At 33.7% G+C, this 12,199-nt stretch overlaps 1 protein-coding gene across 5 annotated transcripts in view; it reads right to left on the bottom strand.

The window, feature by feature from the left end:
- LOC140744825 (fibroblast growth factor 17) overlaps positions 1-12,199 on the bottom strand; it is a 114,754-nt gene that overhangs the window by 58,601 nt on the left and 43,954 nt on the right. The gene's annotated exons all lie outside the window — the stretch shown is intronic.

The raw sequence follows: 12,199 nt of genomic DNA, 5'->3' as shown, positions 1-12,199 counted from the left end.
CCTCTTAGTGTTAAGGGTTGTTCACCTTTAACATTTTTTTATTTATATGGCAACACAACGTTTGCCGGGTCAGCTAGTGTTTTTATATAAAAATGTTATTATCAAAGAACCTTATCTGTCGAAGATTGTTTAACTTTTTAATGCTAAGGTAACTGTTATAACAAACTGAAATTGGAAGAATACGAAAGAGATTTTTCTTTCTTTTCATGACGTATCATTCGATGAATCGTTTGATAAGTGTATTACCTAAGTGAACTGAGGTCATTACAGTATTTTTCATTACCACAATGCTGTCATTACTCCAATTGACGAAATAATCGATAACAACGTCCTTATAAAAACAACATTCTTGTGTGTTTGTTCATATCAATTTATTAGCATTTCGGTGGTCATCAATCACACCCAATCTTCGCTGACATCCCAAGCGTGTTACTAATTGATTCTAATTGTATTATGAAATCGTAATTTAGGAACTAGGTCTAACACTTGCCTATTAACGGATAACATCTCTTGACGATCACTAATTGATGTGTAGGTTTGTTTACTATGAGATTTTTATATTAACGTTTTTCGAATTTATCAATTCGATGTAAGGTACCTACATTAAAATCCTGTTTTTGATTTTCTTGAAAAATGAGCATTTCTTTGACGTAGGTAATAAATAAATTTCCAGAAATTCGTTTTTAACTTTTAAAGTTCACTTATTATAACGTAGAAGAGGATGTAGTCCACCTGATGGAAAGTGGCCACGGCCGTCCATGGATATATTTAATTAACCCCAGATAAGATAAGCGACCTAAGCCGTCTACCGGTGGAAAGATGGATTCTCAATGTCACAGAATGGAGACCACAGACGGGCCACTGAAATGTCGGCAGATAACCAGCCAGATGGACCGACGACATCATTCGAGTGGTGGGAAGAGGCTGGGTGAGGACAGCGCGAGATCAGGACTTGTGGAAGTCTAGTGAGAAAGCCTACATCCAGCAGTGGGTGACAATGGGCTGAAGAAGAATAAGAAGATAAGATTAGAATCCTATTAGAAGTCGGCTACGGATGCGTTACTCCCCGAGGACTAAGTTGGAACGAAATTCATAAGCACGTATCCTTTACCACCACCACCACCTTTCAAACCATAATACAGCGCCACAGCGCCTAACTGCTATTAATAAGCAGAAATAGGTATGGCGGTGGTACCTCCAAAGTTGAATCAAAAAGGGTTTTCCACCTCCAATTTTTAGGATTTCAACATTAGTCAGGAGAATTCACGGTAAAAATGAAGTGAACGCAAAAATCGCCAGAAAGAACAATCTTCTTATCAAACGCTTAGCGATTCCAAATTGGCTTACTCATTGCAATTGCTCATTGCTGTTCGTAAAACTGTTAATCGTATTAGCGTTCGGACAAACTGATTATAATTATGAAGCATGTACCCTCGTTACAGGTTCAAGATCAACTGTTGCTATGATAGAGAATAAAAGAAACTGGCTACTTGGCATAGGTATACAAAAGGTATAGTATGGTATAGGTTTTATTATGGAAACTTATTAAAGCTGGCAGTCTAATCTTTGAAGTAGCGACGCAACACTGTTTTTAAATACTTAGTTAAATGCGATTAAATATTTAAAAGTTAAAGAAATTATCGTAAGAGAAACCTACATACATACATACCTGAGACTTCTGTGAAAGAAGAAAAACAGGTCTCAAAGGTGTGTGGTTTCTATATATCCATATTTAAAAATAACGCAAGGCTTAGAGTAAACTAATGTGATAAAATATTATAATATTTTTTAATAAACCTTAGCAACAAAAAATACACATCACAATGCATTGTTACTTAGCAATAAGGGATGGGGTAACACTATACCCCTTTATAGCAACTTTAAAAATATGTAAACCAAGCCATCAATGTAAACATTAACTTTGTATTAACCTGACCGCTACCACTATTCGCGACAAAGTAACTTTGAAACCTAAGCTTTGTTACTATATTTATTGATGCTTTTACACGTATCATGTTCTTAGTTTCCCCGTTGTTTATCAGCAATTTCCCTCAGATTGATGTGCTAAGTCCAAACTCATGTATTTTAATGCTCTAAGCTGACGAATGTTTGTAGAGTGCATGCCTTAGCACCGCTGCAAAACTGTGCAAATATAGATATACCATAAAACACTCGAGTGCATCCGACATTTCTTTGAGTACTACACGCAGATTGGAACTGCTCTGACGTTGTCAACTTACCTCTTTGTTTCTCGGGCAGGAATTCCAAATCATAAAGACGCGTATAATATGAATACCTAATTATAATATTCAAAAATTCCCTAGAATAAGTAAATTTCGTTGTTACTTTGGATTTTGTCGCTTTCTTTGTGTTTACTTTCCTAAATATATAAAAAAATATATATTATTAAAAACTTTAACTTATAAAACTTGACACAACGTAGATAGGACATCTTAGCAATAGGTATGCTTGTACTGAACAGATTTCCTTTGGGCGGATCATAGGTACTATCAAAATATTAAAAGAAATTACGCAGTTAAGGGGCGGACGTTCATCAAATTGGATAATTGTGATGACTGTGATGTTATACTTATGTATTCAAAATTATGTAAAAACTTTTGAGAACATTGTAGAACAGTCCAAACGGATTCAAACTCAAAAGTACAGATTAAGAAGTCTAAAATAATACTTCTAAATTATCACTTCTATAAGCTTTTTAAATCCCCAAACTGCATTAGCACCTTATATTCATCTTGTCTTAAGTTCGTCGACTTCAATAAGATTAAAGCATTTACGCGTACATACTCAAGTATTCGAAAGGTAAACATGTTTGTGAATACACCGCAAATATGTCGACTTGGGGTAGACTGGAGAGTACTTCGAGTTACGAAATCTAATTGCATGTATCGGTCAAGAAGACAATCAGTATGGACTTTATTTCGTGAAATTGAAATAAAAACTATCGAGCATGGAGTCCTTCGATTATTAAATTGTTACAGTCGCTTATAAACATTAGATTAGAAATTAACTCCAAAAAAGATTGAAGTCCTACCTGGGATTGGCCAAAGATACTTTGTTACCTAATAACTAAGTTAGAATGTCTCGTCCTTATCACCCCATACTAGAACATAGCAAGGGTTACTAGTATTATTAGTCCAAATTAACTATGTCGACGATGCCTCCAGAGACAGACTACAAAGGATTCTACCATCTTCAATTTGTACATAATACAAAGAATCACTGCAAGTCACACTCAACACATTTGCGAACCAAGGTCCTATATATCATATGTTATGTGACCACATGACATCGCGCGACCGTTCTGCCCATTACAGCTGGTTAAAATTTGTGATCTGGAATTTTCCTGACAAACAACCGTTTGTTTGAAACTCGCCTAATTAATGCAAACGCACGTCCATACCGTTTGAATGTGTGTATTTAAAATTTTTGTATGCGTCTTATATGTAAATCGTGATTTAAAATTGTTGTGCAAATATTGCGATAAGTGAAATGAACATTATGTAATTACACAACGCGCTTAATATAGGAACCGTGTTAGTAGCGTTTGTAGTGTTTGCATTTTTGTATTTTTTGAAAATATTTGCTTTGTTCTCGTAACGTATTAGTATGAGTTTAAATAAGTCGACATTGACTCCGTTTAAGGACCTTACGAACTGCAACAATCCTTCATCTTGACAAAATATTGAGAGACTATATTATGTCCGACGTAATGTCAACACGTGAAGGTAATTGCTATTGTACTCGTACTTCTGAATGGTCGGTTCAATGTTAGCGACGTCTGGTACACACATAGGCTCGTTTATCTGGTCATTGCACAAGGTGTCGTCGAAAATTAAGCGAGTGTCTATAGCGCGTTTTCGTGAAATCTTAAGGAATTTTATTAAGAAAGAGTTTAGTGTTGAAACTGCAAACATGCTAATCGCAAACGATTGCGCAATAAAACGTGCCTCTTGCCCGACACTATCAAGGTTCGAGGTATCAGAGGAAGAAAATATGGTTATTAGGATGGCACCGCGCGACCACACGCCAGAACAATTACTTGGACTTCTTTAATGGAAACCGCAGCGCTCAGCTTCGATTCCAAGCCACGTTTTACGTGGGCTCGCGACTATGGCTTACAATAATAATCGATTGAGATACAAATACGTAGTGACTTGTAAGTAAATTGCTATGTAAAGATATTATATATTCACATAAGTCAGGCTCTTATGCAAACGACGGCTTAAAAGTACTAAAAATATATATTTTACAATTTCTAAAATTAAATAGATGTAGTTTACTCTCTCAATACCTAAATAACTGTCAACCAAAGATAGTACACTCAGCTAGATTTAACGGTTGAGTTATGTATAAATTATTTAATGGGATGCCTATGCCAGCGCCGGCGCCTTCTACGTACTAATATAACAGATTTGGATGTGTAGGTAAGTTTTATATGATAACATGAGGTGAAAAGTAAATCCTTCGGTATTCAACAATGTTTGATACCAAAGAACTCCTTCTGTCAGTATTCACAGTCTGATAGACATTGATTTCCTAAGTTTTTTTAAATCTTTCAGTACTGAAACAATAATTTTATCATTATAACCAATTAAACATACTTAACACGGACGGTGTTATTATAACATAACGTTACATATCCACTTACACTTAGCTACTGTTTAAATAAATAGTGTCTGTATTGTGATTTCCAATGGAAGTCAAAATCGCAATGTTTGCAAAACTGCATGTGAATACAGCGTAAGTCTCACAGGAGGGCCGTCTACGCCCACGCATTTAATAAAAACAGACAAATACATTAAAGGAAAATCTCAAATCGATAAACACTTTAAGTCACTTGGCCTGCACATCATTTAATCTTATGTGACGTGGAATGAGTTTATTTACAAAAGCAATACACGAGTACCTTCTATTGTTATTGACCGAAAGGAAAGAGGTTAAATAAATCCGCTCCTATAAACTTTATATGAGGACGCCGGTTTCCGTATTATTTTGTGGTGTTCACTTACTATGAATATAAATAAATAGTAGTATTGCACAATACTAACACTTGCAATTTTGGCTCAATACTCTCTTGACAAAGTCATTCAAACACGTTAAAAAATACTTGCCCAGTCCAGATGAGTATTGTAATTTAGCAGGTTTATGTACTAATTTTAATGTTGAACCACTTATGGTTGACGTCAATTGACATTATAAATGTGTGGCCATAAATATATTTCGCATTGCAGTGTGCTCTAGTATAAGAAATATTCAGAGACAACGACGATCATAAAAGTAAGTACATCTAACAACTTCTTACTAAAATCGAAACATTGATTCATCCGAAGCCTTAACCACCTATATTTGCACTTAAAACTTCACGCTTTTACCACAATACGTCTTTAAAACTCAATCTTTGTAACATGCGAGCATATCCATATTTCATTCTTCCACTAATACCTTAAGTCAACTGTAAATTGTTGAAATTAGGAAAAGCAAACTTCAATACATGGATTGAAATTCCATTCGTACTATGTTTGAGCCGGCTAAATATAGCTGCGTTTAACTATCTTTTTCCCCGACGATTATAATACGCAAACACCTCGCTATCCGTTAAACTTGTAGGCGTGAAGATATCTGTAATGTTTATCTGAATTACCAGGAGCCTAGCGCCTAACAAGCATTGTAAGTGTATGTATTTATTATCTCTAACGGCTCTAGCAGACATGCTACTTTTGGTATCGAGTTTTGATGATTGCATCAATGCTCGCACGGTATCAATAAAGCGCATTATTGCCAATGCATTAATGCTGTATCGCGTTTTTCGAGTTCATAGGTATGTAATCCAAAAGTACATTACGTTCAAACGCGGGCGGACAGTACCGTTTTATCGCTGCACCTAGGTTCCCAAATGCATTTAAATCGACGATCGCTGATGTTAAAAATAGTATGTATGCTGATGCCCTAACGGAGACCTCGTACGTTTGCTAGAAGTGACTAGTTTACGGTCAGCAAAATATATAATTACTTGCTTGTGATAAAATGGCACTGGGCAATGAAAGTGACGTAAATATGCGGAAAATGTCAAAAGATATTATCATGTGATTATAACAGTACCGCATAGTTAGACCGTTCTTTGACTTAACCTAATTGCATACATGTGTCTAGCAATTTCACATGCTCTTGTAAATAAAACCACCAGTAAAACACGTCACAACTAACAAATTTTCACTTCTAATATACTGTTAATATACTGTTCTACTTCTAATATACTGTTATACTTAAGTTTTCTTCAAGTGTAGTTGATGTATACCTATAAATATTGATATGGCAAATATAAGATGATGAAAAGTTTCTAAAGTGTAACATCATTAATTTAGATTTTTTTTTTTTATACCAGGTCTTTCAGGTTAATATTAGCCCTACGTTTTTTTATTCATTTTGTAATAATCGTATTTTATTTTTTTATTTTTAAGAACCATTTGCCTATCACGCAGTTAGTACCCGCGTGCGGTCCGCATGCGTACGCCTCGTTATCGCTATCGTTGTAAAGGTACAAGCACGCGGGACACGGAGACTGAAGAGGGTTAATTCACGCATGCGGTTGGGGCACGCGGACAGCACCGCGTGACAACAAAACAGCCGCATACAGGTAAGTACCTAGCATAATCTTATATGATGTTAAACTACGCCATTCAACATGCTTAATTCTACGACAGATCTACGAGTACAAGCAAGTTATACGTGCCTTTATTATTGTGACCTATTTAAGTGTAATCGACTATATAAGGGTTCGTAGAAAATGTCAAATGAACTATATTATTAAAACGATTGCAACATTGTCACCTCGGTTAGCATAATACAAGTCTTTATATTGCGGTTAGTTACAGAACTGACGATCATAAAACAAAATTATATGGTGAGGTTTAACATGAGACCCGTTTATAAAACTCCATTTTCTAAAATGATAGCAAAATAACCTAATACATACTCAATCTGTATAATGCTCTAACACAGATTAATAGACAACAGATTTATTTAAACCTAACTTAAAGGACAATCTTAACTATTAAGACAGAATTTTTAACGTTTCCACTTAACCGAATCACAACCGAGTGTATTACTCAACGCGTAAGAATAGGAAAATTCTTCCCTGGAAGGAATTGAATCCGAAACTTACTGACTCAGTGAGCGGTCACGTGATCACAGCAAAACAAGAAAATTCAAAATCGAAGATAACTGATTTCCATTAAATTCTCACAAGTTCGTTAATATAATCAAAAGCGCAATAGCGTACAATAGGCATAGTGATAAGGGCGCTTGACATAGAATTGTCCTGAACGAACTGTAACCCAGTTCTAACTGAAGACGGATCTCGAGTATCTCAGACACTTTCGGTCGAGTGCCACTGTGGTGCCAACATCACACATGCGGTGTCGATGATTCATTTTCGTTTGTTGATTTAGGTTTCTGACAAAATAAAATTTAAATTAATGTAAAGTTTGATGTTTTTCTTCTATTTTTTACGGCTGCATTTAAAAGGAATATAAAATCGGTCTGTCCATGTGTTTCTTATGAAAAATACAAAAATATCATGGTTAAGAAAAAACTACTAGTTAGAAACCTAATTTGTACGGATCATATAATATATAGAAATATCCTAAAATTCTCACAATAACTTTAAAAAACTCATTTTTTTCTATAAAGTGGACGATTTTTCTTGGTTTGGGCTATTTTATTATATTTATATTCGTATATGTGTGTACAGGGCACTCACAACATAGACAATAGTAAACGACGTATGTACATAGAAGAAAAGTATGGACGTAGAAAGCGTTATTTCCATCTTCATATAACTTCAATCTTGGAGACTTGTTTCGAACACACTACTCTATCAATGTGTCTACATCACGCCCACACACACAACATCATGCAATTGTATCAAAATCTGTCATTGTTTGCGCTACACTTAAAAATTAGTACAACGGAGTAGGAGTAATTAATTATTCACACATCATCATTAATTTTTGTCAGCGCAGTGTCAAACGAGTTTCGTCACGTTTCTCAGAACAATACAATGGATCAAGATAACTCGTCATCATTAAGGAATTTAATCTAGTAGGAGTAGCCTTTAAGTCTGTCTACTAGAAGATTAGTGTCTTTATTCCTAAAATTGACGTCAAAGGTACGTCATACGTTTTTCCTCACCAATTATCAAGTTCCATGAAGATGGCATATTCATTTATCAAGGTTTTTGGGTTTTTCATATAACGTTTATGTTGTTTACTTCCTTTAACAAACTGTAAACCTTTTACTATACATAATACAAGAGGTCTGATTCCCCTGAGCACCCCACTCCAAAAGAATCAAAAGCCTAGCTATCATTTGCTTAAGTAAGCATGTTAGGTTTTCTTGTATTTGTCAGTTCATTAATTTCGCTAATTCATTTATAATACCGTAAATCGTATTTGGAATTGAATTTATTTTAAAAAATAAATGGCACGAATTACTTAAAATCGATCAAGATAATTTTATGTCATTCGAACTAATTTTATAGTTTACGAAAAATAATCATTAAATCACAAGGAAAACGAATACAAACTAACAAGTAGATTATTTGTTACTAAGCATAACTAATAGATTATCTATTAGTTATGCTTAGTAACAAATAATCTACATTTCACTTAATCTTTCACCCTTCATTTATTATTAATACAATATCCGTAACTATCAAGACTTCATTTAATTCTACTTACACATAAATATTTGTATACTATCGCATGGATAAATCGCAAAATCACACTATCAACGTAAAATGGGCCTAAGTGTTGAATTCTACACGCTCGCGTGCTGAAAGTGGGTGAACGCGCCTGAATGAGGTTGGGGTCACTGAATTAATCCAATTGATATTAGAAGCCGCTCCAATGTGTTGCCAGTTTCTTAGCGCTTGCTTTCTTTAATATAAAACTGAAATTTGAATTTTGTGATTACTGCAACACAAAATTATTATTGATCAAGTCATTAATATTAAGGACCTGTGACTTTGAAACCATTAATAGTAATAATAGTGTAAGTGAACTCAAAAATACATTTTTGATATGAATCAATTTAATCCAATTATTTCAAAAACAATTCCAATTTAAGGTGACTTTAATAGAAACTGTAGCTACATATGTATATAAGAGAGACTGCAATATTACATGTGACGTCATAGTCCTTATCGCTATCATAATTTCTATCGCTATCATACTTAAAGTAAAGTTAAGTATTTATGTAAATAATTTACAGATGTTCATGAACGGCAATGACTTTTTAATATCAAGTACCTTACTCGGTAGAGTCAACTAAGAAAATAGCAGTAACTAGTAAAAATGACGCTCTTTTATCGATAAATTGTGTAAAGTTATGTCAAAAATTACATATTCTCAATAATAAGTGTCGGCGCTGCAGAAGTATGCAATTCACATGTTTCAAATAAGACAATTTGAGATAAATTTCAAATATTTAGGTTGTACACACTCAACATCAAGAAGTAGTAATCTGAATATTCATATGGAACCTTGACCAATAGATTCGTCTGCAATGCGGACTGGTCTCTAGAAGTGACGTGTCAAATACCTGAGTATGTTAATTTGAAATTTCTTCTAAAGAAACTTGAAATTTTCTTGAGGAAGCCGTTACTGGACTTGCGCGGTTGTAAACGTCGCTCGTGCTTATGTCCCACTTGATTCAATTACTTGTAGCATTCCATTTTGAAAAAATGTTTATATAACCGTTTATTTGAAACCTTAAAAACTGTATTTACATATAATAATTACCTTAACATTAATGTTAAGGTTAAGGTAATTATTATATGAAATTTACCTTAACATTAATGTTAAGGTGATTATTATATGAAAATACAGTTTTTAAGATTTCAAATAAACGGTTATATAAACATTTAAATGTTGAAACTATATCACAATTGAAATTATTTATAAAATATAATACAAAATTAGAAATAAATATACCTAGAGATAACATAATTGTTAGACAAAAGAAATAGTTTTACAAAGACGAGATAGACTAAAATTAATTATCTATAAGTATATTTTAGTATCATAAATTTGTATATCCGGAATCGTGCCACTATTTAAAATACATTATAACTAAGAACAAAGATGTAAATAATTAATTATCTTTGACATATTACTGCAAATTCCAAAGATTCTTATCTGGGTTCGTGTTACCTAATAACTATTTGTCTTAATAATAATTTACTGGCTATTTATGTAAATAGCGAGACTAGTGGACCAAATGAGCTGGTTTTATGGAATTTTCATTTGATTTTTTATTGTTTCATTTATAAATAACATTAAATTATTTTTAATGTGTTGACATAAAAATATTAGTTCGAGTTTATTATTGACATCATTTTTCCCTTCTCTACAGGATGTTTTTGCATGATTTGATGTATGATTTAAAAGACATTATGAAACAAAAAATCTTCCATCCATTAGTAAAATTCCGCCGAAATATAAAAAAAACATAATGATAGGTAAGTGTGAAATGAAGTAAAAGAATCAATCATGGCTAATTGTAACTACAGCTCAAGGTTATCCTGATGATTAAGGTAGAACGTCTCATATATAAAGTTTTGATCCACGTTTATAGGTACACGAAAGGCTCAAGAGTGTGTATGGTAAACAGGGTATACAACTATATTTATTCCCAAAACCAATTACAAAAGCGCTTCCCATACCGCAGCAACGGCCGTTACATTTTTTTAAAACTGTATCACTGAATTTTGCGTCTTTTGAAAATGTTCTTACATGTATCCTTCATATGATATTATCCTACTTAGATCACACTTTTCAAACAGTGTTATAAAAAAATCTTTGCACCTTAAAGTGTATGTTCTATATGAAACAAGTTTAAAGAATTCGAACTACTACATTTAGGATACAATAAAATATCGTTTGATTGTAATATACATATAAATCCAATTATATGTATCCTTTCGTGAGGACATGCCCTTAAAAGTCGTGTGTGGCTGAACGTACAAGAAATAAAACACAATTAGGTACGCATTGACGAAATCACATGCAAATTAGCAAATTTACAATCAATATTGTGAGTCGTTTCGGTCAATTATAGTGACTTTATTACATTCCTCCTTCATTTTACGTGACGCGAATCATATATTGAATTTTATGTACCTACTAGACCAAGGTTCTAAGAACATAGAAATAGGAAATGTACATGCAGGCAGGACGTACAGTCGTACATAAATTATTTCGGGAATCAAATTCCGTAGTCAGGATGATACAGGGTGGTATTATTCTCATCAATAGTATTCTGCAAAGATTCCACTACAGAGTAGCAAACGAGCATGTAGACCATTTGTAGAAATTGGCCACAACTTCTCATAAACACCTGTAGATAAGTAAGTCTTTGTAGAATAATCTATAGTACCAGAAATTCATCACAGGTTTGGTGGTCGTCGTCCATCCATTACTATCACACTGCTGTACACAGTTCTCCTCTCAAAATGAACGCTATTTAGGCAACAGCACTGGCCAAGTCCAAATTGGTGAACTTACAAACTTTTGAGATCATTTTTGTTTCTTAAAGAACTCTTAGACTTGCAGCATTCCCCAGAGTCTTTTCCTTCACCCTAAAGTAAGCGATAATTTATTCCCAATATGCACGAATATGATTCGAAAAATCAGAGGCCTGGGATTTGAACCTCGGGTTCCCCAATTGACTTGCCGAGTTTCGACTGCTAAGTTAGGCTATCACAGTTTTGGTGCTACGATTAATTCATTAGGAAAAAGTTCATTATACAGTGGAAAATATTTACCAATGGTTATAATCGCGACGAACATTTTCAAAACGCTTTCATAATAATTGGTAATTTAAAGAGTTAGACAATTTCTTAACCGTTGCTTATTACATGACTAGTTAAACGGCTGTTTAACATTTTTAATTAGAAAACAGATTTATTTCCCGTCATTCATAATTTACAACCCAAAACATAACGTTGACGAAACATCAAAAACAGCTTTTAACGATTTTATTGAGGCGAGTTTCCAACGATATTTTTAATTGTCGAAATCGACAATGTAACTGTGATTTTTAATTTATCGATTTACTTTTATCCATTTTATTATGCTGTCAGACTACACAATAACTTCTGGTATTTGTTATTTCAATA

Source organism: Epargyreus clarus, unplaced genomic scaffold, assembly GCF_041222505.1.
Source record: "Epargyreus clarus isolate Ecla_fem2 unplaced genomic scaffold, WU_Ecla_fem_2.2 ptg000009l, whole genome shotgun sequence".
Taxonomy (NCBI): domain Eukaryota; kingdom Metazoa; phylum Arthropoda; class Insecta; order Lepidoptera; family Hesperiidae; genus Epargyreus; species Epargyreus clarus.
Note: the sequence above shows the minus strand (reverse complement) of the source record. Positions and strands in the feature narration are given on the sequence as shown.